This window comes from Calidris pugnax, unplaced genomic scaffold, assembly GCF_001431845.1.
Source record: "Calidris pugnax isolate Ruff unplaced genomic scaffold, ASM143184v1 scaffold9, whole genome shotgun sequence".
NCBI lineage: Eukaryota > Metazoa > Chordata > Aves > Charadriiformes > Scolopacidae > Calidris > Calidris pugnax.
Window position 1 is genome coordinate 7,969,603 of NW_015090778.1, and position 6,268 is coordinate 7,975,870.

A 6,268-nucleotide genomic window follows, 5' to 3' on the forward strand; every position below is an offset into this window, starting at 1 on the left:
CTTTTGTCAGATTTTAAAAATTATTCTGTGATTTAAGACTGAGATAACTCCCACATACATCTAAGGGGGCGTTTCAGAAGCCCTGTACCTAACCTCTCTTTCCTTGTGTTTCATGAGCTTTTTCCAGTGCAGAGTGGCTGCTGGCAGGATGAGGAGGGGAGAACAACATGTTCCTGGAATTGTCTCTAACCTGCCCACTCTCCTCTTCCTATGTGAGGCTGCGGGAGCGAGGGGAAGAGGCTGAATTAAGTGTTCAGCCAGTATTTGCGAGGACAGTGCTAGCAAAATACAAACAGTCAGAGAGGCTTTGGCCTTGCAGCTCCAGCTTTGGCTGCAGTTTGATTTTTATGGCAGTTTAGGTTGTTTGTAGACTTTTACTTCCCCCCCCTAAATACCCTTTGAACCATGCTTGGAGCCAAGGGCTGAACTGGTGCCTGCCTTTACTCCAGAGCCTTGTTTGCCTTCTCAAGGAGGAGCAGGGCTGTGCCTTCCCCCACCTGCACTGGTGTTGGCCCTGCTCCCTGCTGAATCCGAGAAGCTGCCTGTGTCCTGTGAGCTCCCTGGAAATCCTTGGCAGGAGGGGAAATATCGTCCTGCTGGTTTTCGCTCTGCCTCAGCTCCGCAGCAAGCTGCTGAGATGCAGCCCTGGAGTGCTCTGGAGCTGCTACGTGTCCATCACGCTGATGGCTCTTGCACACCTACAATTACAGAGCTGAGGGAGGGAGTGGCTGGATGAGCAATAGCTCTGCTCAGAACCCAGTTCTTTAATCAAAGTGGCATTAAGATCTTGCTCTGCAACATTTTCTTACCCCCTCCCTGGGCCCTTGTCCCTGTCTTGAGCCTTGCTCTCCGTGGCACTGCAGGGTGGCTGATGAGCATCATCCCCAGCAAGTCATCGGTAATTGCAGGACTCACTCCTGGCCGTGGGGCCCAGTGCCACGTCTCTCAACAGCTAGGTGTGTGTGTGCACTTTGTACAGTGGGAGGTTAATGGAGGGATTCCACCTACTGCCCTAAAATCCAGCTCCCAAACATTCACCCTGAAGCCTTTGACACATGATTAGAGGCTGACCTATCTGGCAGCAGTCTTGGGGATGGAAAGGATGGATTAAAAAATTACTGTCTTTGCTCCTAGGTGCTGACTCCACTCTATAATGAGAAGCAAATGACATATTGATGCAGCATTATGTGGGGACATGCTTGTTGCCATCTAATGAAAAATCTTGGCTGAAGGTGACCCAGGACAGGGGTGGAGCAGGTGCTTGCAAAGCATTGCATTTCTTGCAGCTATCTGAAGATGAAGGGCTTCCTCTTGATACCTAATTAACATAATTGAATTCCTCTTGAAAGCAACAGACTGACTTATCTGTTCCTAAGAAAGCAGAACTAATGAAGTTCAATTGCCTTCGTTAGAGCTCCCTTCAGTTGGGCAACACTACCCAAAAATAGGCACAAGGCCTCTGCTGTGTTTTTGCATCTGAACTCTGGCAAGCATGTGGTCTGGGTTGTTAGTGAAAACACTTTCCATGGTAACCCTCTACTTCTCTGATTTTTCCATAAAGCATCAGTAATGACCCCACTGGTGAACAGTCACCTCCTAGTTTAGCACTGTGCAGAGCTCACTGCGGTGACAAATAGGTCGGTTGAGAAACTTGTGTGGGTGTCTCCACGGGTCTGTTTGAGGTCTATCAGATGCTGCCTGCCTGGGGGAAAGTTTGCCCTCTTTCATCCTGTGGAGAGACAGGATCATTACTTCTCCCACCACCACGAACCTCAGCACCCTGCGTGGAGGGGAGTGAGATCGTCCTGCTTGGTTTGCCTACAGCCAGACCAGAAGATCTGGATTAAAAACACCTGTTTGCTTCCTGTTGAGGAAGAACTGCCCATTTTTCTCCAAGCTATGCTGATAGGCTTTGCCTCTTGCGTATGAGCCATGGCCACCCTGCAGGGAGATGTGTGCCCCACAGCCCACCCCACCGGGTGATGTCCCATCCCACCCTCAGGCCAATGGGACAGTAAGATTGGAGATGTTTGTAGGCAGCTCTTCATCAAGCTCTTTTCTGTTGCTGCACTTTCTCCCAGCTCTGCTGTCCCTCTCCTGCTGGTGATCCCAGCTTCCCTGCTGCTTTAGCAACATTCTGATGTTGCTTTAGCATCATCCCACTGCTGTTCCCTTCTCCTGATAAGGGAGAAGAACCTTATCGTCTGCCCAGCTCAGCCTGTCCTCTGCTGGGAGGGAACTGCCCTGATTTATCTACATTGTGGTCTGGTCCTCTGAGCAACAGCTTGTCCCTACTCTAAGGACACATATGGCCTGTGGGGAAGGACACTGTGGCCATAGTCAAGCAAAACAGTAGCCAAGAACCTTGAACACCAGCACCAGCGTCGCCATCAGTACAGAGAGAGACCTGCTGGGTCCTGTGCTGCTTGAAATGAGAGGGGGGAAAGATGTGATCTGAAGTGAGTCACCCTGGCAGGAGGCAGGAGAGGTGATGTGGCTCTTGCATCAAGCTCCTCTGAGCGGCCAGGGGTGTTCAGGGCTGGGGAGGAGGCTGTGCACCAGGGACGTGCCGTGGTGCAATGCAGCAGGCGTTCCCCGCGCGTTACCTCGCCTTTGAAGTGTGACGGGACTTGTATGAGCTCCGGGCCTGACCAGCTGATGTGGTGCAACACCTCCAAGGGAGATAGGAGCTCTCCTTGCGCTCATCATGAATTTAATTAGCTGGTACGTATTTCTGGAACTGGAAAAGTCTCTTAGTGATGCTTGTCAGAGGTGCTGGTTGAATGGTAAGTAAGGTTAGCAGTACTGGGACCAGCTGTTCCAGGAGATAGCCCATTGAAAACCACATTGGTTGTCAAATAAAACAGAAAAATATCAAGAGGGAGACACGTGCAAGTCTCTGAGAGGGGTTAGTAGCAATACAGAGCCAAAACAATGTGCAGAAATGTCTTAACAGCAGCAAGATTCAGGCCTGGAGTGGAGCTGCTGGCACGAGGAGGGAGAAATCAAGTGTCTCCTTTCCAGCTTGACAGAAGCGATTCCCCTGCCGCAGTTCTGCTGCGGGGGCCAACCCTCTCCTTCTTTGGCTGACTTTGATCCTCCTTTTTGTGATGCCTTATTCTGGCCAGCTGCGGGTGGGCAGGAATGAGGTGTGACAGTCTGAGCGCTAGAGCAAAGGCGGCACCTTCTCCAGGCAATCCTTTCTCCTTCACCTCAAAGCTTCACTGAGAGTCACTGAGGGACAGACCCTATGAGTAACTGTGAGCACTCTCCTCCTCCTCCTCCTCTTCCTCCCCCTTCCTTCCTCCCTTACCAACAGTGAGTGAGAACAAAACAGCCCTGTGAAGTTCATTTTGGGATGTCACATCCACCTAACTCAGCGTCACCACAATGCCTTGATTTTGCCCCGAGCAGCATTTGGAAATCACTGGCCAAGGCTGGGCAGAAAATAATGAACAGAGCTACATCCAGCTTCTCCCTTGTGTCCCATCCCAGCAGTTCTCCTGAGCTGTGTGCAGGAGCCGAGCGTGGGTGACAGGGATGCCCATGGTGGGCTGGGAGCACACCAGCCAGTAGGATGCACTGGTACCAGTATGTGGTCATACTAAAAGCACATGGTCATACTTTCTAAGGGAAGACACTCCTTTTGGCCCTCTGGGGTAGCAGCGTCCATGGAGATGCCCAGCAAAATCTAAGAGCAGTGGGGCAAGGGGAAGACAAAAGAAAGGGATATTTTCAATGGTCATCTCACCTAGTTTAAAGAAATGTGTCTCATATGTTATTCCTCTCCCTGTTCCTGGCAGGGGAGGAGTTGCAGAACTTCCAAATATAATAGAATAATCCAAATGTAATAATGTGGAGGAAGCTGTGGCAAGCAGCCTTTGCATGCATGGGGGCTCGCAGAGCCCCTAAGGGGCCCAGCTCACGGGAGAGGTTTGGGGGGGACAGACAAGCAGTCCCTAGGATGGTTGAGTCTGCTTGTCCGTGGCCATGAAGGACAGCAATGGGAGCACCACTAGTGACTGCTGCAGAGTTGGGGGGTGGGGGATGCAGAGGGCTGGGTCAGCTGGGACCTCCTCATGGCATTTGCCTCCTCTCCCCAGCTGAAACGCATTGAGCTGAGGCTGCTGGAGGACATGGACACTATATAACCCAGTTCCCAGCTCTCCTTCTCAGCCTTGCTCTGTGCTGGTGTGGGTGTGTGCTGCAGGGAGCTTTTCCAGAAGGTTTGTGGCTGTGACCCCTTGGTCCTTGCATGGAGTTAACTGATCCTTGAGCTGGGGATGGTGATGGGCTGCTCCTGGGCTTGAGGTCTCCAGCCTGTGAAGCCTCACCCCTGTGCTCTCTGTGTGCAGGCTGCCAGGGCAGGGATGAGGCTGCCAGGAGTGTGGAGAGGGAGAAAGGAGTGTCAGCTTGTGCTCACAGCAGAGCTGACTCAGGGCTTTCTCCCCAGGGCTGGGTGCAGACTCAGCAGCCTTGCCTTTTACTGGCTTCTCTGGAAGCTGGGGGCATCTCCTGGGGCTCAGAGGCCACAGTGCTGCAGCAGGAGTGAGTGGTTGGTTGGTTTTGGGAGAGTCCTGTCTTGGATGTTATGGGGTAACAGCCAAGAAGTTCAGTAAAAGCTTCAAGGCTGCTTCTGGGTGGACATTGTGCACTCTTGCTGGGGAGCATGTGAGTCCAGCCTGGACTAATTACTGGGAGATACGTGTGGCAGTGATGCTGCTTTTGCTGTTGTGTCCCCCCACACTGTGGGGGTGAATCAGGGCACAGAAGCTCTTCTTCTGGCTGGCAGAGGCTCTCTGGAGTGTTTTTTCATGGTATTACTCATGCCTATGTCAGAGCAAAACTACTATGGAGGAGGCTGGGTGAGGTGGGGGTGAGCTTCTGGATTAAAAGAACACCATGGAGGTCTTGTCTCCTGGTAGGCTTGGAGCACCTGGGGTGCCTTTAGCTCTGCTCTCTGCAGCAGCCAGTGGCCATGGAGTTTTAAGTCCTGAGCTGAGAAGTGTGGAACACCTTGTGCATGTAATGAGGATTTACTTCTGTGTGTAATCCACTGGAGGGATGTCCCAGTAACAGCAGTGCGTGGGGTGCTGGGTGAGGCTCTGTTGCAGCAGGTTGTACCTCTGGGACCCGCAGCAGAGTGATGCTTACGGGCAGCAGCGTGTGCTGTGCTTGTCAGGGAGCACAGAGCTGGTTCTCCTGCCCTGTGGTGTTAATAAGTTTGGGGTGTGGAAATGGAGATCCCCCTTGGTGCTGCTGTCTCTCGCTTGGCTCCCAGACAGACCCGCTTTGGGAAGAAGGCAATTTCTTAGCCTGGAGTCTGGGATGATGTGGGAACTCCCCTCCAGTCAAAGGGATGCTGACCCCAGCAGCTTTGCTACCAATCTCAGGTTGTCCCAAAAGGCTGATGGGTCCTTCCTCATGCCTCCATCAGCCTCATGGGCTCTTCTCTGAGTGGGAGCACATAGCTGTGAGGCCCAATCCTGCTTGATCCTGCCCACTCCTGTGATAAGCCTGTTTATCCCACTCGAAATGAGGGAGGAGGGCTTTGGGCCAAGCTTGAAGGAGAGCCCTGGCACCACAGGCAGCTGTGAGGGTGTTATTGCCCTGCATGGAAGTCTGCTGAAATTCTTATTAAAAGGAGAGAGAGTGCTGGGGAAGGGGTGGATAAGGCAGCACAGGTGCCACTGTCACCTCTGCCAGTGCAGGGAGCTGGGGCAGGTGCCCATCCAGGGCTGTGGTGGTTGTGGAGGGGTTGCCCCATCACCAACCGGTTTCTCCAGTCCCTTTGGGAAGTGCCAAATCCAGTTGGAGTCAGACTGGTTTGTGCAGAGGCTTTATTTGCCTGAGGAGGAAAAAAAAAATAATAATAAAAAAAATCAGTTCAGTTGCCTCATCCTGGAGTTGTGTTTTTTTAAAGGGAGTGGTGGGGTGGGGGGGTCTTGGGCACCCCCCACGCTGCTCTTGTGCTGTCGCCATGCCAGAGCCTGCCCTGGAGCTGAATTACACTGTGGTTTTTAGAGAGGACAAACGAGGACTCAAATGAGACGCAAACAAACACATCTTTCATTATGCTCCAGATCGCGGAGTTTGTTGGAGAGGTGTCAGCGCTTGGCACAGGAGCCGTCCGTCGGATGGAAGGACAGTGTGCCGGTAACACTGCTCGTCTGCGCATCCTCGGCTGACGGGAGGATGAAATTCAGCACAGACACATCTCAGGGACAGCTTTAAGCATGGACATGAGATGGTTACATCGCTACTGCAG